Raw genomic sequence first — 26,072 nt, 5'->3', positions numbered from 1 at the left:
CCGACAAATAGTTTGTCTTAACAGGTCTTAAAAATGTTTGGTGACGATTTCTGTAACCTCTCCATCACCTGATCCGTTGTTTAACTATCTCTAGAGGTAACATATTTCTTCTGATACTTCTAATTTTTTTCCTAACCAGTTAAGCTTCTTAGGCTTTCTTTCTTTCTTTCTTTCTTCCCCCCCCTCCCCCACTTTTTGGATATTGCAGTAGTGGGATAGGATCATCATTTTTATAACTGTTGTTAACCTATTTTGAAGCCTGTGCTTATCTTCCTGTAGTCTTCTTACTCCCATATTAAGCAAACCCATTTCCCTTTAGTTTTTGTGACTGCTCAGGTTTTCTTCTGAGCTTCTCCCAGTTTTCTCTGTATATGTATCCAGACCTGAACATAACATGCAAGCTTAGTGTCAATGAGGAACAGAATAAATCTTACCATCTTCTGCATGTGACATTCCTGTTACTACATATTCAAATGAAATTTTTTCTTTTTGCAGCGTCAGATTAGTAGCTGATATCAGTATGTGAACTGTTAAAACCCCAATTTCAGTTCTGCTGCTTAATCACTTATTCCTATGTTTTTTGATCATTTTGAATTCTAACCCTGCTTCCCAGAATGCTTGTGGCCCCTCCCAGATACTTACAAAATTTTGCAAGGGTATTGCTAGTCATCCAAGTAATAAATGAAAATATTAAGTAATCCTGCACTGAAAATAGTGGGATTCAGTTGAAAATGTTCTTTCAGTTTCACAGCAAACTTCTGTTGACTACTCTGAATACTTCTTTAAAAATCAATCCTGCTCACTTTTTCCTTATTTTCTGTAGACTGGTGTTCCTTCACAGATGTAAAATTCTTGAGGGCTTAAAAGCTCTCATTAAGAGAGAAAAGCTTAAATTGGTTGATGAAGAAAAAGCTTATCGCAGTGGTAAGAATCCTGTAGCCTGTATCTCGATGCAGATCTGGCCTTTGAAGGCAGATCCCAGAATGGTTGCGCTTGAACGGCGTCTCCGGAGATTGTCTAGTCCAAGCCCCTGCTCAAAGCAGGGTCAACTAGAGCTCATGTCCAGTCATCTTGGATATCTACACAACCTCTCTGGACAACCTGTTCCAGGACAACCCTCCCAGGAAAAATGTTATTTTGTATGTTTAAATAGAATTTCCCATTGCCTCTTGGCTGTTCACTGGATACCCCTGAGAAGGCTGGCTCTGCGTTCTCTACACTGTCCCAGCAGGTATTTATACATATTGATAACATCCCCCTGAGCCTTCTCGTCTCCAGGCTGAACACTCCCAGCTCTTGGAGCCTCTCCTCGTATGATAGATGCTCCAATCCGTTAATCATTTTTGTGGCCCTTTGCTAGACTCACTCCAGTAAGTCCATGTCTTTCTTGTGCTGGGGAGCCCAGAACTGGACAATTTAAGACAGACATCTTAATATGTGCAAGAAAGCTATAGTTGTTTAGGGAGGGAATCTTTAGTGAGGTAAAAGAGAAAAGCTTTGAGAACATTTACACTGATTCCTGCCCATCTGAGTTGGCACTAAATCAGTTCATCAGAAAAGTGTCCAAAAAATCACCTGTAATTAATAGGGCAAATATAAATGTGCAGAATCCTGTTTCTAAGTAACTTGAGATGCATCCATCCACAAAAGGTCATTCTTTATGGCTGCTAGATCAACACATTGAAGAAAAAAAAAAAGAGACTTTGATCTAACACATCTAAGTATTTGAAGTAAGTGTTACTTTGTGAATCACATAGAGAGATGAGGAGGGGAAAAAGGGTATCTCTACTTCAAAACCTTTTTGTCTTAGTATTTGGAACATAATCTGCAGGCATTTTTCTTTTATGTTACTGTTTTAGTACACCTGATGTGATCAGAAACAGTTTATCTTATCCTCTGCCTTTAAGTTTCCAAAAACTAAGGAACGAAGAGATGCTGCTTGAAAGAGTCAGAAAGTAGCAAAGTCGGTGGCTTATAGTTAAGGCAGATGTGGTTGCAACATCTGTGTCTAGGAAAGTTGCAGTCTGATCAGCATTCTGTCTTTAGGCTTTCTGGGATTCCAGAAGAAATGGTACAGATAAAATGTGTCCTTTGAAGTTTTAAAATGCTTCTGCCCAGATTATAAAGCTCTTCCTTATTAGGCCCACAGGAAGTACATCTCCTACAGTGAAGCCAAATTGATATCATTATTAAATATTTGTTTTCAGACTCTCCAGTGGCGGCTCTTCTCTGTGGAGGCATATTTGGGGAGAAGAGCCTCCATGGTTGCCTCTGTGTATTGACTAGCTCTGGATGTAGCCTCGACACTTAACTAGGCATAGTAACTCCTGACTTGGAAGCTGTGATGGGATCCAAAGCACAGTTTTGGGGGGATTTTTTCACCCTTTTCCTTAAATTGAACTCTCCTTTCAGTGCTGAATACTTGGAACTTCTAACTGTATTTTTATTAGAGCACAATCTAGAATAATAGACATTAAAAAACAAAGTCTTGAAGTCTGACAAAAGCTTTTTAAATGAATCTCCCCTTTGCCAACTGTACTGTTGCAAAATGGGTCCTTCCCCTTGGGTTTATTCTTAGTTCAGCAAATCTATGGACTTCTGGGTTGCAAAATTCTATGCAGTCCTCCCTGGGTTTTTAAGACAATTCAGCCCCTTTCCATCATCTCTGAGCGGTAGCTGTAAGTCTGATCCCAGGAGTCCACTCTTTGGCTTTTGCTGTGGGTCCCTGCTCACTGTGCCTCTCCTCTGCCGTCGCATCCTGCCCTTGGAGGCTGTGCCAGGTGAGATGTGCTTGCTTCTCTCTCCACTTCCAGGAAAGTTCCTCTGACCTGCTGTGCAGCGGCTGGGAAAAGGCAAGCAGGTGGCCTTCCTCTCCGCTCCAGCTATGGCCTTTCTGAAAGAACTTCAGTAAGCAGTAAACGGCAGACACAACAGGTATGCTAAGTCAGCGTCCAACTGCAAATGTGTACTTCCGAAATGGAAAGGCATACTATAGTAAGTTTAGGGATATGCTGTGCAGAAGAAACATCCTGTAAGTAAAATAATAAAATAGCAACTGGATGACATGAAGGTAACTTCAAAATGAGAAAAGCAGGTGGTTTGTATTATTTCCTTCATGCTTGGTTTTATGTTGACATTATCACAATGAAATATGTCAAATGAGTATGCTTTTTCTCCCAAAGTAATGTTTAAAATATGATTACTTGGATATTTATGTTGTTTCATATTTAAAAATATTTGAAGAGTTAGCATTCTGTATCGGTAGGCTGTTCCCTAAATTGTTTATAGATTTGTTTTGGAAGCTAAGTAGTATCTTTCACTGCAGACTATCCTGAAAGAAGTTCTAAAGCATTTTGACTTTTTAGTATTACATTTAAAAATGTGAACTTTGAAAATGTAGTTACTGAATTCTATTCAAGATGCAAACTCTATTCTGGTTTCTAGCTTTAATTATGTAAGTTTGAAATTCTCAGTTTCATTTAAAGGCAGGGCTTTTTGTTTGTATGTAGCTGTTAAAAGAAATTACCAGTAAAAGGAAACATTCTACTAATAAACGAGGGATGCCTAGAACTGGCTGTACTAACTGAGAAAATTTAATTCATCCATCATCGGGGTGATGTTTCTTAGCAACCCAAAGTATTCTCACCCAGGGTGCTTTCCCGAACTTCCACATTTTTTTTCAAATACAGCCTTGGTAGTAGTATTTCGTATGATCTGAAGTTCGTCCGTCTGTCCTGAAGCTCCCGATACTTTTCCATTCCCTCCAATGATCAAATGATCTGGTGTACATTTTTTCAGCTTAATAACACACAAGTTGACTAGAGAATCATTTCTCATGTCAGATTTTCCAAAGGGTTCTGGGAAATTATTTGTTGCTCTGTATAGCAAAGCTAAAAGTTATTGAAAATGTGTTATAGTTTCATAATAAAATGAGTACAAAAAATATTGGCTTGGGAGCTATCTAAATGCTTTCTGATAGCCATAGCCTCAAGGGGGATACTTGGATCAGTTGTAATAAAAGGATGTCTTTGATATCTTTTGGTGAATTGACTAGTATTCTGTTTAGATCATAAAGCTAGAAAAGTACTGGCTTAATAAACAATGTTGCATTATCAAACTGTTTGGGTGTAAGACTTGCCTTAATATATGGCCAGGATTTTCGGTGTTTATTCTTTTAACGTGTTGTCTACAAAATCAGGATAAGCTGTTGATTCATTAAGACTCTACCTTTATTTCCTGCTTTCCATTTTCTTAACGTGTGAAAGTGGTTTGGCTGGCATACTTAGAGCACAGAGAAATAGTTGCTGGGGTGATTTGGCTTGCTTAAGGAACCCCTTCAGGTATATAACAAAGTGTCGTTCAATACTGAGAGCAAACATCTTGAAAATGCACTGTGCTGTTTTGTTCTGGGAAATAATAAATCTTTGAATTTTTGGTAAACTGCTCTGAAAACTTCTGTAATTCTGTTACATGCTATAGTGACTAAGCTCTGTATAGATCTTGCTTTGAGAAGGAAAGTTTTAGTGGTTATAGGATGAAAACCTCTCTATCAGCAGTGTGTAGTAATAAGTGTTTGTAAAATTTTGTGATGAGTTAATTATTACTCAGCTTATTGTACAAATTAGATGTACAGAAACAATTATAGATAGTGGCAAAACAAATCTACAGAAATGTTGTTTTTATTCCTCTACATAGGTCAAAAAAAATTCCTGTGTTGCAGCTAATATGTCATCTTTGCTGTGATGTTAACCTTTTATTTTACTGAGTTTTCATGTACAGATGTAAAGTCTCTGCACATACAGATATATATAAAAAGTGAATTGGAAGAATTAGTGGGGTATTGTTATAAAAAGGCTTTGTCAGCTGTGTTTTAGACTGTGTTTTTAATGCATGAGCAATATTTATTTAGGGTGTCCTGAGAGTTGTCAGCAAAGTCCATGGTCACTTTATAGTTTAGTTAGATACTTTTCTGTGAGGATAATCTTTCAAGTGGACTTTCTAGAAGTCCTGTGTGATTTCAAGCCTAATGAGTCTGGGTTTCTGGTTGTTTCTAATTCTGGGATTTTTAATCATACGTCCAAACTTAGACACCTTGTTTGGAGTTTTCTTTAATATTCAAGGTGTTGGTGTGTAGATGTTTTCTACCGTGGTATTAGTGTCCAGGATCTTGCAAGATATCCAGGTGTTTCCTGCACTCTTCTGGAGAATCACTGAAGTTGAAAGCTCGCTTTGTTTATCCCATAGGAAACAATATGTGAAGAAAGATATAAAAGCTTAGCAAAGGAGTTTCCTAGCAATAGGGACTTTAGTCTTAAAGTATCAAATGTCAGATCTTCAAAAACAAAACCTGTCACTTATGTCTGATGTTGCCTTACCTGGAAGTTTGAGCCTTGTCAGCTTGCAGAAAGGTCAAGGCTCCTCCATCTGTTTTCTTGCTGCTGCGAGTCTTTGTGGCATGTGATGAGAGACCATCTGCCCTGGGATACCAGTCTGGACTTCGTCTGGGAAGCTCCAGAATCGGCACTGGTTTCTCCTTACCCCTGCAGGCTCTTTGTAGAAAATCCATTGTTCATAGGAGGAAACCGAGTTTGCGGTTGTAATGGCTCTGAGATAGTTGCACAGTGCAATGTCATACGCGTTTTCTGAAGGCCAGTGTTTACACTACAATAAAATAATAGTTATGTTCACATTGCAGACCTATATAGACCTGTATTTGCATTTCTGCATAAAATATTTTGCTGTGTACTGCTGTGTGTATAAAGACTGACTTTCAGGTTTGTAATATATTTTTCAGAAAATGTATTTAGAAGATTTTGAATAGTAAAAGCCACTCATAGTTGGAACTTTAGCTGTAAAACCAATGTCTAAATATACAGAACTTATAGGGAAGAAAGTCTGCAACAGGCAAATATGCAATACCTCTGAAAAAAACAAAACAAAAAACCTCCAGAAGTTTGTCTAAAGCTCCCATTTCTAACCCATTGGAGACACAGGACCTTAAAGCCAATTAAGACACCACTGGCAATATCCCATCTCGGGTATCAGATCAGTTTAATTTTTGCGAAGGCTTTGTTTGGGGTAGAGAAATGAAGAATTCTGTAGGATTCATAAGAAAAATGTGGTTGTCTGCTGTGAAATATTGGGAACAGTCCTGATGGAGATGAATTGGTCTAGGACTGAAAAAGAGAGTGAGGGCTACTAATTGTTTCCCCTTCCTTGTGCATGTGTTTTACAGTGCTGACCACAATTTCGCCCCTTTTATGTCCCTTGTTTTGAGTAAGAGGAACAGTACGTAGCAGAAAGGTTGTTTAGGATAGGTGGATAATAGAAGAAATGACCTCAAAATTCTGTGCTAAAGATGAAATTCCTTGCAAGTTTTACTAAAATGTTACTTTTAAACCTCACCAGCCTCCTTTCCCCGTCAACCCCAATCCAACCCAAATAATCACTGCAGTCGCAGTCCCTTTGTTCTTACCCCTGTTCCCGTCTTTTTTCAGCTGGGGCTTTTGTCTGTTTGGTTTCCTACGGTTAGGTGTAAAAATCTAAAGAACTCATTTTAAAAAAGCAAACAAACAAACAAAAAAAACCACCAAAACTTTTCAACGGTAGTAAAAGGTCTGGAGTAAGCCTAAGGAATGGGTAGGGGGAACTTGTAATGAGGAACATGCAGTAGTGTTGGAACAGATGTAAATTTTCAAAACTTACTTTTCAGCTTCATGCATCCATGATTCAAATCAAGAACATTCACTTTTTGGCTTGCAGCACAATACAAATTGTGCTTCACTAAATTTTTGTTAAAGCATTGAACATATTATTTGAATTTCAGGAAAGACAATTTGAAAAGTTACTATATTTACGATTTAGTCTTGAAGTTATAGCTAGTGTTTTTTGCTGTTGTTGCATCTTTTAATGTTCATGTGCAAATGATGATGTGATCAGAGTTGTCACTGGGAACATTTAGTTTTTCATACCAAATATTTTTGGGCAGTTCTTATTTGGAAGAACATATGATGGAATATAAAAGAGCCAATCTGAGAGATTACCACTGATGTTAAAAGGCCACAAATTACAATTGTTTGAATGCTATTCCTGCAGTTAGTCTTTGCAAAAATGGAAAAGGTGGTTAAAATAGTTCTGTGCTGAGAAGCTGGCTCTGGGATGCTCATCATTCACCACAGGTGCGCCTTTTCAGAGATTAGATTACATGAACTAGATAATTTTACTCAAATTAGGACCGGGACACATTCGTGAATGAGAAGTCATATGTTTTCCTATAATACAGTCTTCCTGCTATGTGCTGTGTTTGCAATGTAACTCTTATCCATTTACTTTCATGCAAACTAATATGTGTCTCTATTCAGTCTGTCTTTCTAGTACACAGAGCTAATACACTTTCTTGTGTTGTCAATAAAAATAATAAAGAAAATTTCTAAATTATTGAGCTTTATTTCCCCCCAAGGAGTAGTACATTAATGCATTACAGGATATCAGTTCTTTAATTGCTGTATTATTTTTAAGTCTCCATTTTGCATGTGTATTTTTTCTCTGGCCCTGACTCATGAGAACATCTAATGAGATTGGTTTCAGAGCAGTAAAGCATACTCCTTCAAACAGGTCATTCTGCTGAACAGGTTAAAGAGAATTAATGGATGTGAGAAAGATTGAATCTCAAATGTTAATAAAGTTGTTTGAAAACGCAGTAGTGTACTGTGTTATTGAGAAGAAGGTCTCTACTTCTGATTAGGTCTTTCCTTTTTGCTTCCTTGATTTGGAATGAAAGCCTGCCCAGCATAAATGTTTTATGGTGTTTGAGGCCTTAACTTGTAGTCCTTGAGATCAGAAGTATAATTGGGTCCTTAAATTCCATCGTTCAGGAGATGTGGAGAGAGAACGCCCTTTACAACTTACAAGATTTTAATACAGAATTTAAAATAGTAGCATTCATATGCTATGGTTATCTAGTGATAACATTGCTTTCCAGTAAAGAGGGAAGAATCCTTTTAAAATGTCTGACTTTTTTTTTTTTTTTTGCCAACCTATACTTTTTTGTGTGATAGGCTGCTTTCACTTAACAGATATCGCACTTAACTGAGCCAGTGTCAGTCTTTACCCTCCGTGCTGTAGCAATCTCTCTCTCTTTTTCCAGATTTGCCATACGTTTAAGATCAGAGGGTCGACCACCCCCCTGCCCTGATACTGCTTTTCCACATACCCTTTTATGAACTTGATTTAGTTTTTCATAACTTCTGTTTGCACTAGTTAATGATCTTTAGCCAGTGAAGTCAAGTTTTGATTCAGGGACATCTTGGTGCTAACAAACAGGAAGATACTTATTTCCATGTTAACGTGGTCTCCAGGTTTTGGAAGCACGTATTTGCATGACTTCCCCCCCTCCCCGTGCTCTTTGTTAATACTGTCATGCTTGTCCCTCTCCCCCTTTGCCTACCAAACCTTTTCCCCTATAAATTTCTCATATTCTCCCTTATTTTGAAAGCTGGCCAGGTAAAAACTGTCCTTTTCAGAGGAAGCAGTTTTGTTCTTAGCACAGTTTGAAAATGTGAGAACATAACATTGAGCTGTTTGCCATGGATTTTACTTAAATGGGTTTTCATTAAAGGAAAACTGATTGTCTTGAGATCATTGAGGAAATTAAGTAAAAATCCTGTCCTTTGGTAAATTTCAGAAGCTTTTTGTCCTATTTTTTTTAAATCTGTTTTATTCTGAGAGGCTTATGTTAGAAGAAGGAATTTACTGTGGACCAAGCCTGCCTTGACAACGTTTGCCAGTGTAATGTCAGGTAGGCCCGTGACTTGAATGGCGTTCTTATTCGAGAAAACTGCAGTCAACTTCTCTTCTTCCCCCCCGCCCCCATTGCATTTTTTTGCATTTGTCAGTGTTGTTACTTTGTAATGAGGACTGGTATAACTAAGAATTTTTTTTTATCTGGGTCGGGTCCATCTGAAATAGGAGTGTTGTGGTAAGCTATTGCCTAGTTGCGCAGACTGAACCCTAGAAACCCTAGACCTTTTTATAGCATTGCATGGAAACTTCATAGGCTCAGAAGGTGCAATATGAGTTTTCAGTCTAGATTTTTTATTCTAGAAGAGAATTAACAGTCTTGAGGAGAAGACTGTCTTTCTCCGTGGGACAACCAGCAAAACTGTGGCTTGTGGTAAAAATAAGTGACATGTACCGGTGAGAGAGCTGGCGTTCTGTACCTGCGTTTCCCCAGCCGTGCTGTGTGGGTTCGTGTTTTTGCATTCAAGGCAGGCTGCAGTTTGTCTCGGGAGCACGATACTTTGAGAACAGGAACAACGGCTGAGCATTGGCTGACTTCCTTCTAATTCAATAAGCAAACCTTATGCTATAGATTAGTTTCAGAAATAAACTATTGCTATATGACAAAGTATAAAACATTTCTAAATGGCTGCAATGGAATCAGTTGTACAAACAAAAAGCAAGAATGTGAGTAGTTCTGTGCTCAGTGTTAATGACCTGTATTTTATATGTAGGGTTGACCTTTGCAGCACCTTTTCTTCTGAAGTAAAGGATAGGCTGATCTGTGTCTCCCACAGCTGCAAGGGCACGGGGAAATTTTGTTGGTCTTATTTTTTCCAGCAGTGTTATCACAGGGAACGATAGGGCCAGTTGCTGAGATTGTGATGGACTGTGCAGCACCAGGCATCATTAATTATGTGCAAAGACTGTTCCTGTTTAAGCCAAAAAATATGAAATGCTTAAATTTAGACTGAAACCTGAAAACTCAGGAAAAATGGGTTCTTTCTCATTGACTTAAAATGGGTACAGGAGATCTTCATAAGATACTTCATGTAAGTCTAAGCGAATGGACATTAGATTATACATTCATCATTACGATTATCACTTGAACTGCTTAGCCTCTGTACCTGCTAAGCAGTTGTCTGCATTGTATTTAATTCCAAGGACAGTATTAGAACATTATATTCCACATCTGTATTATATTTAATTTATTCTAGCGGGCTAAAGTGACTCTACTGTAGAAAGTGCAAACATTGGGAAGAGGCTGAAAATATTTTGTTTCTTTGTGGACCAGCTGTTTTTCACCTAATGTAGTTCCTGAACGGATCAAAAGATCTGCGAATCCATATATGTGGAGAGAGTATATGGATTGTGAGATTATATATATACCTAACCTGCTCTTGCAAGAAGGGACTGCTGAACTTTCATGTTCACAAGTGAAGTACCCTGTATGAAAGATTGATTTTTGGGAGTGGCAAGATAGTCAAGAATGTCATGTATAATATCACCAGTAATTTATACATAAGTAGGTCTAGTTCTGGGAAAGTGTGTGATTCCTGTTTTTCTTTGCATATGTGTTTTAAATGAGACAAGTAACTAGTTTTGTGATCTGGTCCTGCTCAGTTGTCCGTTTTATCCTTATTCGAATATATTTTTATTGATCTTGAAGAGAATGCTCAGTATGTGTGTGTATAAAATGAACTAGCCACCCAGTAGCCCGTGGCAGTGCATGCGGGGGTGGCTTTGGCAGTGTCAGAGCGCGTTACAGATGCGCTCGCTGGGCTTCCCTCTCGCGACTGTAGGAGCTGCATCGGCCCCGGGGCTGTCTGAGCCTCGCTCTCGGTGCCGAGCGCCCAGGCGGTGTTTGCCTGCGGTGCGTACTGCCCAGGAGCGGGCTGGTTTCATGGTGTAGCCTGGAATAATTGCCATAACCGACTGGCTGTTGGTGCATCTTATACAGCCGTTTCTGTTGCTGGTTGCCTTTCTCGGCTTTGCCCTGTTACGGGCTCTGGATCTGTGCTCGATTTAAAATCCATAAAAATCTCTATCAGGGCTTCTGCTGTTATTTTTTTGGAACAAGGGTGTAGGAAATCAGATCCTAAACATGACTTTTTTTTTTTTTTTTGAGGGGGAAAAAAAATCACATTTTTTCATTGTTAGTGGGAACTGTAAATGAGAATTTCAAAGATAAACACACAGGGACATCCTCCGTAGGTTGTCCACAGTGTATTTGGTCAGGAAAAGAAACAGTTTAAGGAATGTGACATGCAGTTCTTGATGCAGAAAAAAGCTTTTGCATGCATAATACACTGGAAAATATTTGCTCAAGAGCTTATCTTCCATGTGCAAAATTTGCCCCTGTAGTATTATCAAGCTCAATATCCATGTAGGTTGTCTGCTACGTACTGCATGTGATGCCTGAGGTCAGCTCTGACTTGTAAATGCTATTTTATGAAATATATTCACTGGTCCTGTTAAAAAGGACCTGTCCATGTAAGTTGCTTGTTTAGAAACCTGTTTACTTCTGCTCTTCCTGGGCTTGTCTTCAATTCCTAATTAAAAAAAAAAAATTGTCTTGCTTAACAAGTAAAGTTTTTGGAAATAATCTTTATGCATAGTATACTTATTGACTGGTTCTCTCCTGAGAGAAAAGGTACCTTTTTTAGGGTAATAAATATTTTCAATTCTGGATGTTTAAGCAGATTTTTCAGTCCTTTACTAAATCTTTGTGTGAAACAGTGTATAGTCAAATTGTGAGAATAATGATTATGTTGTATTGTTATGGAGAAGTATTAGAGTGAGTCTGTGATTCAAGGAGGGATTATCGAAATGAGTGGACATCGTATACGCCCAGCTTCCGAATCCAAGTTGGCAAGTTCGCGTCTCCCTGCGGTTCTTCGAACGTGCTGGCCTGAAGCTTAGCTAGCTGAAAGGTCTTTGCGCTTTGTCTTGTGTTGGCATGTCCACTGAGAACCGGCCTTCTTCTGTGTTCCTGCTCCGTAGCTTTTTCATTAGTCCTTCAGTAGTACTGGATGGCTTAATGGGTCAGAATAAAAACAATGCACTTTTAGAAATTCTTCTGGCTTGTTACACTTGCTTTCTGTGTTTCACTTAAACGGTAATCAATTAACTAATTTTGATCCTAGTCGCTTCTCAGGTTAGATCCCAATGACATGTGGATAGATAATCTACTTTGTAAATTAGGTGTGAAATGGTTGCAGAAGCACACAAGCTGGTTGTGTGCAGAGCCAATTTAGGCTTGGCCTGGCTTTATTAGCTTGTGTGCACTACCTTGTGAACGCAGGGAAGCAGTCGAGGTCTAGCAGGGCTCGTGCCGAGCTGGAGCTGGTAGCTGTGCTGGATCTAAGCTGATCCCGTGGAAAAATGCTCGGGTGTCTGAGAGTTACCTGTGCGTCCTTTGTATTTGTATTACCTGAGTTTTTCTATTGTCTAGATTATTCTGTTCCTGCTAATTTTAGGTAATGAGGAGGCGACTTTGTCTCTCTTAGCTGTTGTAGGAAAGTTTTGAAATGTTTGAGGAATTGTTGAATTGCAAACCATTTAGATTGTAGAGACTTTTTTATTTTTGTTTTTTTAAACATCAGAATCATTAATGTATTATGTCTGTGGTATAAGCCTCACTTGATTAATATTACTATTGCAGCTTTTGTAAGTGGAAGAGTCTTTAGCTCCATGGTTTCCCAAAGTATGGTTTGTGAAACCGTGGGAATTGGTCTGTAGGTGAGACTGATGCTGGAAGGAGTATTGCTAGGAGGTGCGCACCCAGGTAGCGGCAGATCCCTAGGGCTTGTGGCCACCACGCGACCTGGCATATCGGATTCATTGCACAGCGGCTGTCTGTTCGTCCAGGTAAAGGACAGGAAAAGCAGGTTGTCCAGGAAGCCACTTCACATCTTCAGGATTTCTTTAATCCATTTAACTCTTAGGGGCTCCTACTTTCAAATTTATCTATAAAACTCAGTTATGATAGTGATTGGAATTTTGATGCCTTAATAATGGTGTGTCAGGGATTATTTTTTAAATATTGCTTGGCTATCCTGGAATGAAGGTTTTCCTATACTTGAACTTCAAAAAATGTGAGTTGGTAATAGTGAGCCATAGGTTATCACATGCTACAATTTTTCTTATAAATAGGGGCAGGGAGTATTGCACCCAGACTTGTTACAGGCTACCTTTAAGGATTCTGAATAAAAGTTAAAGAATAGTGTTTATGATGTTACATGGATAATGAAGAAAACTGTTAACTACAATTTCTTGTCTATCGTATTTCAGAATTAGGTTTATTATAGGTGTATTGCAGTAGGCGATGTTGCAACTCGGAGTGGTTGGTCTCTCAAAGTGAACATTACTGAACATGTTGAATGTGATCTGTGAGGGAACCTAGTGAGCTGGAGATAATTCGTTGTTCAGCCACAGAATCCACTTACCTGGTGTGTAGGCAATGGGGAGAAGAAGGTAAGTCATCAAAAGTGAAGGCTATTTTATTAAAGAATTCCATAATTTGCAACTCCTGAAAACTGAATCTTGGCAAGTAATAGATGCCAAGGATGGAGAAACAGGGGCTGTATAACCTCAACTTTGCTAACGCATTTCCCAGAAGTTCTTCTGCCCACACTGAATTTTCATTTGAATGCATCTTAGCCATAGAATTCATTTATTCAGTAAACTCCATGTTTTGCACAAATTGTGAGTTTTACAGGGTTTCTAATACCCTCTTTGAGGGTGGGGTTACTTTTTTTGTTTTTTGTTTTTAAATTCTGTCAGCATTTAACATAATGGTGATCCTATCATGCTTTTGGCCGTGAATCAGCAAAGCGTTTGTGAGCATGCTTGAACTGAAGCGTGGAGTTGTCTCACTATGCAAATGCTGAAGTCAGTGAGACTATTAATTAAAATTAAGTACGTGCATAAGTGATTTTTTCTAAAAACAGGTTGCCTTTTAACAGTTTTGTGCCATGTTTTGGGGGTTTTATTTTTTCAAACTTTGAAAATAGGTATATAATTATCTCTGAATCGTATGATGATAAAACTCAGCACCAGTACCAAAGTGTGGAGTGTTTATAGAATATAGTGCAAACTTTGTAGCTTATAAAATGTCACCTAAGGTTTTTTGTTTGTTTTAATGGAGAATTAAACTCTCATAATTTTAGTATGGCATCAGCTTCATGTAAAGTTACTGCTTTAAGCACTTCCTCTGTAGTAGAAACATATGAAATATATTTATAAGAAACAGTCAGTTCATCATCTTGTTTACTGAATGCAGGATTAGAACTCTATTTTTACTTCCATTGAATAAAAGCTTACATCACTTAAAGTCAGTAGTTCTCAGTGTGAGACTTCTTAGCCAGTTGTAGTGTGTCATTTGTGGTTGCTGTCTGTACTCAGAGGCGTTCCAAGGGAGTGCTGAGCTGTGTGTTTTTCCTCTCCGTATTAGACAACTTACTGTACATAGTACTTTACAAAATTACCTGGTTTACTAATTCTCACAGCACCTGTGTGAAATAGTGCGCTTCCCTCTCCTAAGCCTGGATCTCTACCGAACTCAATTTGTAATGCCAGCCTGTAAAATATATAAAATATATATATATATATATATGTTCTTCTTTTTACAAACTCCGGTATTTTCCAACTCCCTAAAACGTTGAGGGGAGAAAATCATCAGAAACACAAAAAAGAAGAATGTGTAGCAAGCTTTGTTGTACTGTCCAATTTTTTATTGCACCTCTATTCTCAAAGACGACTATGCTGATTTTTAAGCTCTTTAACACAGACCCGTCTTTCTACAGGTATATAAAGCACTGGCCATATTCTTATGCAGGAAAAGGTAATAAGAGATCCTAATTCAGGTGATGCAGGCTGGAAAGAAGCATCATTTACCTGAGGTCATACAGGTATTTGAAGTAAGAGCCCGAATTGGAACGCAAGTGTTTTCTAATCAGATGATGAGACTTCGTGGTGCTTCAGTGCGACACATGTCAATATCCTCAAGCTGTTGTTCTTTATTGCTGCAATTTTTAATACTTACTGTTTTTTAATAAATAATTAGTTGAAACTGAGAATCCAAGTTATATCTGAATACAGTTCAGACTTGCTGAAAATTGCATGGTTATTCCTGAAAATTGGGCTCAGAAGATTCCTGTGTTTAAGTCCTTAATTAATATTGTTGAGGGAGGAGAAATGTTTACCTATATTTGTTTAGTGTCAGCGCTAAAACTTTCTGTAAAACATTATCAAATGAACACAAAGTAATATTTACGTTATGTTTGAGGAAAAATACCAGTGTTGCCATCTTTACTATGAATAACATGTCAGTTGCTTTTTATTGCTTTTTAAATTTGATTTCATTGTAGTGTAGTGAGCTTTTCAGTAAACATAGTGGTTTCATTTATATAACACTAGAATTATTGTTAATGCACAGTTTCATACGGCGAATTACGTATGTAATATTGTGTCCAGTGGGATCCTGTATCACAAAATTTGCATAGTTATAGTTCTAGTGACATCGTATCTCATACAAAGAACCTAGGGACCTGATACAATATCAGTAAAACTGTCTCATAGGTATGATTCAAACAGTTTTATTAGCAACATATGGGGTATGAAGGAGCCACAGAGGGTAGTTTGAGTGTAAGGGTGCTGGCCTATCTTTTTCAGCATGTAATTATATCAGTCCTCTTCTATGGCATTATTTGTTGCTGCTCTGGGATTGCTGAAAAATAACTACTAATATGGTGACACAAAGGATCAGAATAAATTATAATTGTTGACTTTACAAGAAATTCATTGGCAAAAAGGCTTACTTTCCTAAGCTCCGTTGTCATTTCTGTTTCGACTTTGTAGCTAAGCCACATATACAAAATAATACCTTTTTGAAAGTCTTAGGTTTTTGTGGCAATCCCACTGTGTCCTAACAGATACTTTTTGTGATCTGAAAGATACAAGGCAAGAAGTGAACTTCTTTTTGGCAACATCTTAGTTTTTAATCTTAAACCAGGAGCGTGCTTTTTGTTTAATTGATAGTAGGGTATTGAATCTTATTACCCAAATGGAACGCATTATAATTAATCATCTTCAAATAAAGGGTTCATCATTTAAATGCTTTTTGACACTAAAACCTAGCAAAAATATAACTGGGGGATCGTAGTACTGCTCCTTTTGGTTGTAATTTTAAAAATCATATCCATGCTGTTGTAAAAAAAAAAAAAAAAAAAAAAAAAAAAGAAAGAAAAAGATAGAAGTTTGTAGAGGTTTACTATTTCTGCATTTTGCTAACTGGCTACTGAAGAACCATAGTGTATACACAGCTATTAGAGAAGAGAAGTATTTGTCTGCTTCCCTGATAACTTTTAAAAATGCTTACATATTTAAAAACAATGGGCTGAGCTATGTCTCTTTGCAGAACAACCTGCATACTGATTAGGACAACTGCATAGACTTTATTCAGGGAATTACTTCTGCGTTCTTTTGTTATGGCATTTAGATTCACTACAGAAAAACTAAGATCTGGGCCACAGAAATGGTGAAGATTAGCAGGAGATCTGTGAAGACAGAAGGTCGTCCAGGCAGATGTGATTCTCGGCAGAGCTGGGACTTCAGCGCTGCTTCACTGATGTGGCTTCTGCAGATTTTCTGGAATCAGTTCCTGCTTTTAAGTGTTTCCTTTCAAGATGTCTCCTAATTTTGCCTGTGTCTCAGGCTTCTGCTGCATTACTCTTCCTCTAGCTTTTGTGAAAGCACCTCCCCCCCCAGTCCACTTCCATCCTTTGCTTTAGTGTAGATCCTCTGATCTCTAGATACACCAGAGTTGTAGAAATTTGATCTGGAATGCATCCTGAGAGTTGTTCATCTCGTGTTTTTAGGCAGGATGAAACTTTCTTGAACCAGCCCTGACTTAGTGTTTAAAAACAACTAATTAGATTTTACAAACTTCCAAGGGAATGTGATTCTGTATTTAACAATGTAATTGTTAAACAATTTCTTTCTTAGGGCTTGAGCTGTCAATCAGAGATGACACTTCATTGGAAGATGTGTTAAAAATTCTCGTATTTGCTTGCACTACCTTCCAGAGCGCAGTGTTACCTGTTGGCATTTTAAGGGTACACTCAGCAAGCCATTAATGAAAATACTGAATCATAGTGGACTGAGGACAGATTCCTGCCCACTTCAAATGTTCTGCCAGTCACAGAGTGAACTAGTGGCACTTTCTCCTACGGTGCAGTTTTTTTGTCCTGTGATGTTCATGCTTTATAGTGGCATAACCTAGATTGTATTTCCGCCTTCTGCTTTTTAAGAATGTTGTGTGGGATAGTGTCAAAAGCCTGGCTAAAGTCAAGATGCATAACTCCTACCTTATCCTCTTAGCCATTGTCAGAGGAGGAAATCGGATTAATTCGATGTGATTTCCCACCCTTGAGTGGCGTCTCCTCATCTAGGTTTGTACAAATTGATTGCTTAAATATTTCTTCAGGTAACCTACTAGTATGGAAGTAAGGATGACTTGTCTGTAACTCCCTTGTTTCTCCTTTCTCTTCTCTTTTAGGATAGGTTTTGTGCTAGCACTTGGTGTCCTTGGGAGTTTTCCTGTCTTCCGTGGGCTTTTGAAGACAATTGCAGGTGATTCAGGAACTATTTCAAATATTTCCTTTACTGTACAGTGATAAAATACCTCAGACTTTGCCAGCTTGTATATATGTTTTTATAAATATTCTCTAATCTTTTTTCTCCCCTGTCCCTTTGAAAGCTTGGAAGCTCTCTGACAAGTGTGTTGGTGTTGAGAATCTTATAATTAAGTTCTTTTGTGAAGACTGAAGTAAAACACTAAACACTCTCATTTTGAAAGATAAGTAGAAATACATCATCTAACTTACAATCAAAAAATTAAGAGATATCAACTTCCAGGCATATAAACATCATAATCTTCTGATCTTTTTATCTAACGCATCTAGTCCTGTGACTCCAAGGCAACCGTCTGCGGGGTGAAATGGTCATTTTCAGTGTGTTTCATAAAAACGGTCAGTGCTGTTAGACATAATTAAGCATAAATTTGTGCTGTTTTAATGTAGTTATATTTTAAATGTTTTGCTTTTTACACACTTCATTCTGTTTTCTCCTCTTCCATCTCATTTTGTGTTTGGAATAGAAAGTTCATATCCACTTTGCTAAAGATGGTAAAGGAGTGATTTTTGAAATTAAATATTAAATAAAAAGATTAAAATAAACAGATCTGGACATCATATCATAGGATCTTTAGAGAACTGTCTCAGGAGCCTCTAGAACCACTCATGTTAATTGTTGTATGTGTTGTAAACTGTGCATATTTCAAAGTACTGGAAGACTTCCAAAAAGTTTCCATATTTAAGAGGCAAAAAGGATGTCATGGTGGATTTAGCCCTAGATAAAATAGTAAAGGTTAACTTGGACTTGTGTCAGCGAATGCTTAAAAGCTTAAAAGTGTGTGTGTGTGTTTATACATGTCAAATATAAAAAAAAATATATAGAAATGTATAATTAGTGCTGGTCATTATGGTATCATGATAGGAAGGCTTTGTGAGACAAGGCTGTATCTTTTTTTAATAGGATTGTATGTCTGGCCTATGTTGCTGTATTAAACTGTTCTGTGTGTGTGCGTGTGCACATATGCGTGTGTTTTTTTCCCCTAACTCATTTCAACAGTATTTTGATGCAAAAACTTGGATTATATGGAATTGAGACAATATTAAAAATGCTCTTTTAATGGGATGAGAAAGAGTAAAGCTAGCGGGTGTCCCATGTATTCATGGCCCTGTAACAATTGATGGTTTTGATGATGATTTAACTTTTTGCTACTATATTTTTCGAATCATGCAAAGAATAGTGGAGAAATGTGTAATGAAAGCACTGTACAGTTAGACACGTAGTTCAGTGGTCGAATCATAGTAAAACTGTAGCTGTGTTAGACTAGATGATCTCCAGAGGAGCCTTCCAATCTCAACTGTCCTGTGATTCAAGGGAGGACTTGGAGGGGATTATCTGTGATGATTATAATTCCATGGCAAAAGTGCTAGTGCAGTCCTTGCATATACAAAAGAGACGATGAAGTAGACAGATACATAAGATCTTGACTTCAACTTCTGCAGCACTGTAAGACCACCATTAATAGATTGTCTTGAATTCTGGTTTGGCTGGTATATTTTCCAGACGTGCTTAGGATGCTAACAGTGGCCACCTACTACTGAGTGGGCGTTTAACTGCAGGCCAGGTTAGTAGTGACTCGGTGGACAGGAGGCAAAGCTTACCAGCCTCTTCACCTGTTAGGTTCATTTACTTAATAGCAGATCAAATCTTACCTACCCTTGATGAACAGTGGGCATAGGTGATTCTGTGGACTCTCGTCTTTTGCCTTTAGTGCAAGCATAGTCTTTTTCGTAGACATTTCAGGACTAAGGAAAGTACTTGGGTTAAATATTTGGGTTGGGTAGTACTGGGTGTAGTGTTTGGGTGAAACTTCATAGCCTAAAACAGTTAGGAAGTTAGACCAGATGATTTCAAATATACATATTAAGTATTTATATATATATATATATATATATTTTAAAAATATATACTTTTTGCCTTAAATTCTATGCAGATTTAAAAGAATTCTATTAGAATTTGGAAAACTTCACTTTATTACCTGTCTGCTGAATTGGAGTGTGTGGAACACCCAGGGGAGATGTGTTGCTCGCCATCAAGATCCAGAGACAAGAGTCCAGAACTGCTTTATGAGGACATGCAAAGCAGCACAGCCTCGTATTTTACTGCTCCCAATTTAGGATGCAGGTTATGATACTTTTGTAAAATATTTAATTTATTAGATGAAAAAGTGAAAGTGTGTAGTTCCTTGGTTTGCAGACAGAAAAGGCAGTACACAAGAGCTAAGTGGCTCATAGCCAGTAATGCTATATAGAGAGTCAGGATCCTGAAATCCCTGATCTTGCAGTATGTTGTCTCTTCTTGTAGGCTTCCGTGTCCAATTTCAGAGTAGATTCATTAGTTCAGCTTCATCCTACGCTGTGGGCTAATACTCTTAAGTGTTTGTTAAGGTGCTACCTTTCAGAAGATCATTGATGGATCGAGTTAAACTGCTTTCCTTTTCTCTCTCTGTAATGTTTGAGCTGACAGAGGAGACTACAGTAAGGAGTTCAGTGTGCATGATCTGGAGACCACCTTTCCTCGTCTGTCTGGGTTATGCGTGGAGTCGACGCTAGCTGGCCCTGTGAAGAAGGGGAAACTTGCTCGTCTTCTGTGCCCAGTTCAATGCGTGTGGAGTTCTTGGTGTTTAGTAGATGTCTCCTAACGATTTTTCCTGTGTTTGCCCATGAAGTGGTGATACAGTTCACAGTGCACTTTGAAGGTATGATATGCCTAACAAGGTAACAGGTTTTGGGAATCAGAAAGGCATTTTTCCCTCAGGACACTCTTAGCAACATGTGTTTGCTTACTTCTGTCTTTCTCCCTTTTAATCAAAACCCAGGATCAAATGTTGCAGCTGAAAAGAAACAGAAGTGAGAAATTTTAAAATTTGAATGAGGTGCGTTTGATAGCGATTGTAGTGTACTTGTCATTCAAGTAGACCATCTTCATCTGTCTGTACATGAGTGACAAACCTAAGAGATTGGTAGACCCTACAGCAATGCAGAAAGAGAGGACCATATTGTCTGGCCATTCAGACATGTATTTCCTATTTACACTACTACCGCCGCGGAAAAAGTGTCAAAGAATTTGGAAATATTCTGAATTCCACAGGTCAAGCTAACGGCAGTCAAAATGAATGCTGATGTAACTGAGACTGCAGTGAAAAGACCATACTTTATAATTTTGGTGGGGAAGATTAGTTTTTCTCCACGAGAGAATTAGTATAGTTAATTGCATCTTCCGGTTTAAGAGACTGAATGAATGTGTGTGTTATTTTTCAGCTTTTCATGAAACTCTGATCGCTTTTTGTGAACTTGTGAATTTTGCTTGTAGCATACACTTCAGTCAGTGTTTTAAGGGACACTACCCACCCCTCCAAATCCCTAACGTCTAAACTAGCTAGGATTGCCTCTCTTAAGGGAAAGTTTAGTGCTTCATCTTTACAGTTTCTATGCACGTAAAACTGCTTTAAGCCTGGTCCATTAAGAAAATAAGCTAGTGTGATCACAGTGTATGTCAGAGTTGTTCCCCCTTCTTTTCTCTTTCTTTTCCAATAACTTTTGAACTCATCAGCCAACTTGAACTAAATTTGACAGAGGAGTAAAAAGCTTAAAGGTTTTAAGTTCTTATATGTTAGTTTAAAATAAGTGGTCAAGTAATGAAAAGAGACTATTATAGGCTGCAGTGAGGGAATGACTCCAGGGTAAGTTCTTACTGGACAGCAAAAAATTCAAGTATTTCCTGGATTGTTTTGCTTATATTGACTTTTTTTTTTTTTCCTGGTGTCCTGATTTGTTGATTTGACTCTTCAAGGCATCAGAACTGTGCTGGCTGTATAATCTTACATCGTGATAGCATTATCTGGAGGTCTCCAAACATGGAGACTGCTCTATTGCAGTCTGTTTATTCGAATGCAGTTTTTATTAGCTTGTGATACTTCTTCCTCCTTCATCTTACCATCTCCTTATATTAGTTATTTTTGTTCTTTGCACTTAGGCTTTTCAGGCAATTTTTATTTTTTAATTCTAGAAAGTGTCAGGTTAAGCTGCTTTTCAGCTGCTTTTTATTGTCAAGATACTTCTCCCCCCCCACCCCCCATTTCACCTATTCTCTTAAAAAGATCAGGAATATTATAGAATTCTATCAGTTGAATGGTTAACTTTAAGAAATAACTTTAATAAGTAAATAAATTGTATAAGAGGTTTTTGGTATTTTAAAATGTTACAAGGTGCAATCGGTTAAGTAAAAGTATGTTGTTCTGAATCTAATGTAGGCAAGACTTGCCTAGTTCGGTCATTTTTAGTGGCAGTCAGTTATCATGTGAGATAGCAAAGCCAAGTAAGAAAAAGTTGTTGACAAAACAGAATTTTGAAAAGCTTAGTTCTTGAGTTTTCTTTAGGCATTCCTAAAGAGTGAAGTGCTGAAGGAAGTTTTTCATGTGCTCTGATAGCTGCAATTTGTAGATGATATTTTATCTATTGTCCACAATGGACAGATATTTAAGGTAGCTTGGGCGTATAGGTGTATCTCTCCCAGGCAGACTACATACATGAGATTGAAGAAAGTGATGGAAGACACAAATCGCAACTTATTACAGGAAAACCAGGCTTCAGTTATTCACATAAACCCATTATCAGCAACCTCAAAAACGTCAAGGACTATATATGTGTTTAAGTTATGAATTCATTTATGATTAATATTATTATTTGACTGTGTTCTAAATTCTGCCATGTTGCAAACTTAATTAAATTTAGCTACAGAAGTAAACCCAAAACTCCAGACCCTTCCCTGCTCCCACAAATTGCTTAGAAACGTTAAGACGCTTTCTTAATTGACAGTTTTACCACACAAATTTTTTCGTTATATTCTGCGCTTCCTTCTCTTTGCTTCACTTTTTAGTCTGTTTATTACCTATAATGCTTGTGTCTTGTCTAGCTACGTTTGTAGACTCTTTGGGGCAGTGATGAAGAACCAGCTCCTGGCCTCAATAAAACCTCTCTGGCAGCACAGGTTGGCTTTCAAACTGAGCTTAAACGTCCAGCTGGCATTTCTATGGGCAGAGGCATTGCCGAATGCCTCGGAGCTGATGTGATCAGCCCGGGTCCGTTTTCCTCGTGTTCCTTGGTGTTTGGGGTGTGCCAAAGGATGAGTTCTGGCTACCGAAAGGGGTGATCAGACGTTCAGGAGTTTTAGTGGCTCTGAGGCTGCTTTTCGCTTGCACGGAAGAGCAGATCCTGCAGTAGCCTTGTGAGCTGGACAGATAGAAGTAGCATAAACCCAAAGTAATATCTTCTTCCAGTGCGCGTCAGAGAGGCCAGATAGCACAGCACCCTGTTTAGGGTTAGGCAGAAACAGCCTAGCTTAGAAAGAATGATGTCCCTTCAAACCCTGTTATAATCCCCAAATTAATGAAAATTAGCAAGTGTATACTTGATGCAATGATGGGTGGGAACGACATGCTAGTTCATGCAAGCGTTAAACATCATGTATATTCTTTTTACCATAAACTGTACAAATTTTATATCTTACTAAGACAGTAATATGATTAATAATATATAGAATGCAGGAGAAGATTTTCAAAGACTTTTACTTCTTTGCTGAACTGCTATTTTCAGAAATGATTCTGAACTTTAGGTACCCAAGTCTCATTCCAAATCCATCGGATTTAGATGCCTCCCTTTGAAAATGTGGCTCGAGTTATTTATGTTTTTTCTAGAATACTTCATGCTTAATTTCATACGCGGTAAACAATATAGGAGGGGTGACATGCGTTGAAATACTACTAGCATTTGGAGAGCAATTGCTAGTGTGGTAGCAGACCTCCATTTATTTATGTGAATGAAGATTAGGCTGGCTGTGGAGTGCGAAGACTACCAGCACTACTCACAGGTGACACAGTTCCATTTCCTCATTTATCTGTAGCGTGCACATAGTGGGTAGGTAAGCACAACCTGTCCATCTGTACTCTGCTCCAAGCTTCGTTGTGCAGTTAAGCAGCTCCATAAGACTTAGTGATTTCCATATATAGTCTTTGATATGCAAGTGTCATGTTATTGTTAAGTGTAAAAGAAAATTTAGGGTTGATCTCTGCTGTTGGTTCTTTGGTTGCTGCATTGCGATGCTAGTAAAAGTACCAGGTAGCATGTGGTTAGCAGAATTCTAAGGTTGACTTGCTTATTAGCTAAATGGAAGTATTCTGAAAATATATTTTGTTAAATATTGTTATTGAAATAACTAAATAATACTCACTAAAGGCTTCCTAACCATTCATTAGTACAGAAAATCTGGCTCATTTCCAAATATGAAGTTACCAGATTGTTCCACCTATATGATCGTACGTATGTAAATGGCAATAAAGAGAGAATTCTTTTTACTTCAGAAGAAAAAACCCTTCATAGTGTTTTTCTTTGAATGCTGGTATTTACCTTTATCAAGGTATTTCCAATGCCACTGTGACTACCATGTGAGTATGAATAGACTGTTACTACATCATGTCAATGCAAGTCCCATATTCAAACATTTAAGTGTGTGTGTGTGTGTGTATTTACTTTGTTTCATGGTAGACAGGAAGACTAACATGAAGATTTTTTCAGAGGTGTTATGATATGTTAATAATATTGCTCAAGGTAAGGTGAATACTGAAACTGGATAGGGTTTTGATGGTTTGAAACGCTTTACAATTTTTTTTTAGTATTTCTAAGTAAAAAATGTTTAACTCAAATCATAATCGTGTTCCTGAACCAGAATGATACAAATGTTCAACTTTATCAGTACATGAAACAAATGTAACAGGTACCTATAAAAATATGGTTCTTGGCTGTTGTTGACTTCTTAAACAAGAAATGGGGTTTGCGTTCTTGGCTGTGGAAGTCTAGAAGAAAGAGCGCCGCCGAGGACTTTCCTCTCGTGGACTTCTCCCCGCTGCCTCTCTCTTAAGCAGTTTGCATGCGCAGGAGCAAGCCTGGCCGACTGCCCTTTCTGACCATGCAGCTTGTCCCCTGCGCTCCCTGGAAGAGCGGTGGGATGAAACTGGAGGGTTGATCACCGCCTGGACTATGCTGTGCGGCTGTGTACTGTCTGATGCATTTTACTGTTTGAAAGCGATTTCTTTGAATCTGTACATTTTTCTTGTGTGGTCATTTGTTCTTTTCACAAAGGACATGCAACTATCTTAAACTGAATGCATTTCATTTTTAACAAGAACACTTTTTAAAAAGAAAAACCTATTGGAAGCCTAAGTAGTGAAGAAAGAATTTTTAAAAATAATTTATTGGAGACTTGCAGATGATAAAGCATAATTCAAAAGTAGGAAAAAATCAAAAATATTCCATTGTTCTTTTAGGGTTTTTTTAGGTGCTTATTTATTAGTGAATTATGAAAATGTAGTTCTTAAAAATTTGTGGAATATGTCTTAGTACAAGCAGAACAACATCCTGTGTTTAAGTGGTAGCAGTAATGAGTACAAACAGTTTTGAATCATGTGGTTGCAGCCTTAAAGTACTTGAGAGACTGAAACTAGAACCCTTTCTAGCACTTCCATCTGCATACCTGTAATTCACATCATCTTGAAACAGGACTTTACCACACACTTGCATAGTGCATATTGAAAGCACGTATGTCAAATGTCAGGCTGCACTTTGGTTTGGAAGTGGCTGAGGTGTGGGGGAAGATTTCTTTCATTTTTTAGAGCAGTGTAACGTGGGCTTTTCCCATGCAGAAGAAAAGGCAATTGCAGAACAAATGTTGGTGCTTTACATGTACTCATATATGTTTATACATAGGCTATATGTTTTTTCTGATTTTTTTTTTTTTTTTTGACAACCTGAATTTGAATATTATCTACTGGAAATTTCACGATTCTGGTAAATAGTTAATAATTATTTTCAGGTGATTTCCAGTATGCAATTTCATTAACTCACTGTTCCAGCATATTTTTTTAACAATATCTTCTCATATGTTTTGGTGAGACAAAACAGGGGTAAGTACTCAAACGTTTACTAGGAAACAACAGCCGCGTAGGCACTGGCCACAGCCTGCCAGTGTGCTACCAATTCATCACAGCCAACAAGCTTCTTAGGACCGTGGTGTAGCCAGAATAGCTTTTGCTGAAGTAAATGTTAAAATACAAACTTTCTGTTTGATTTTAATGTTTCATAAATATATTTGTATGTAAATAGCAAGGCCGTTCAAAACATGCCTTAAAGGTGTGTACAGGGGCCATGTTAAAAACAGTAAAATCTCACTTAGGATGGATTTGGAAATGTTCCAAATCTGGACTTAATGTGGACATATATTCACTTAACGGCTATTTAACTTATGCAAAATGATTGTTTTACTGGATTAGGGATTCTGAAACAGATAGAGGCGCAGATCTGTATGAAGCAATATTCTCATCAAGATCGGGGATAGGCTTGTTTTACTGTTTTGTTAATGCAGCAACAGCTGAAAATGAAATCCTACAACTTAAAACAGTGTTTTTCTTTTCAGAAGATAAATACTCAGATTTTAATGAGGCCAGAGGATTCACTGGGTAGCTTTCCAGGCACCATCTATTTACCAGAATCACTGAACAACCCATCAATATCATTTATTTAATTGATCAGAGAGAGTGCAGAACTGAA

General features: G+C 37.9%; 1 protein-coding gene across 12 annotated transcripts in view; it reads left to right on the top strand.

Moving 5' to 3' along the window:
- GTDC1 (glycosyltransferase like domain containing 1) overlaps positions 1-26,072 on the top strand; it is a 195,259-nt gene that overhangs the window by 8,461 nt on the left and 160,726 nt on the right. For 3 of the 12 annotated variants that reach the window (XM_067299411.1, XM_067299400.1, XM_067299401.1), the window contains exons 2-6: positions 2,814-2,934; positions 17,161-17,231; positions 17,339-17,412; positions 17,540-17,810; positions 19,406-20,170. The exons of 2 other annotated variants lie outside the window; for them this stretch is intronic. The gene's annotated coding sequence lies outside the window, so the exon portion shown is untranslated. The remainder of the gene's footprint in view (positions 1-2,813; positions 2,935-17,160; positions 17,232-17,338; positions 17,413-17,539; positions 17,811-19,405; positions 20,171-26,072) is intronic. 7 more of the 12 variants (XM_067299408.1, XM_067299404.1, XM_067299409.1 and 4 more) reach the window with 5 other exon arrangements.

The sequence above is a fragment of the Apteryx mantelli genome, chromosome 6 (assembly GCF_036417845.1).
Source record: "Apteryx mantelli isolate bAptMan1 chromosome 6, bAptMan1.hap1, whole genome shotgun sequence".
In the NCBI taxonomy this organism is placed as follows: Eukaryota; Metazoa; Chordata; class Aves; order Apterygiformes; family Apterygidae; genus Apteryx; species Apteryx mantelli.
Note: the sequence above shows the minus strand (reverse complement) of the source record. Positions and strands in the feature narration are given on the sequence as shown.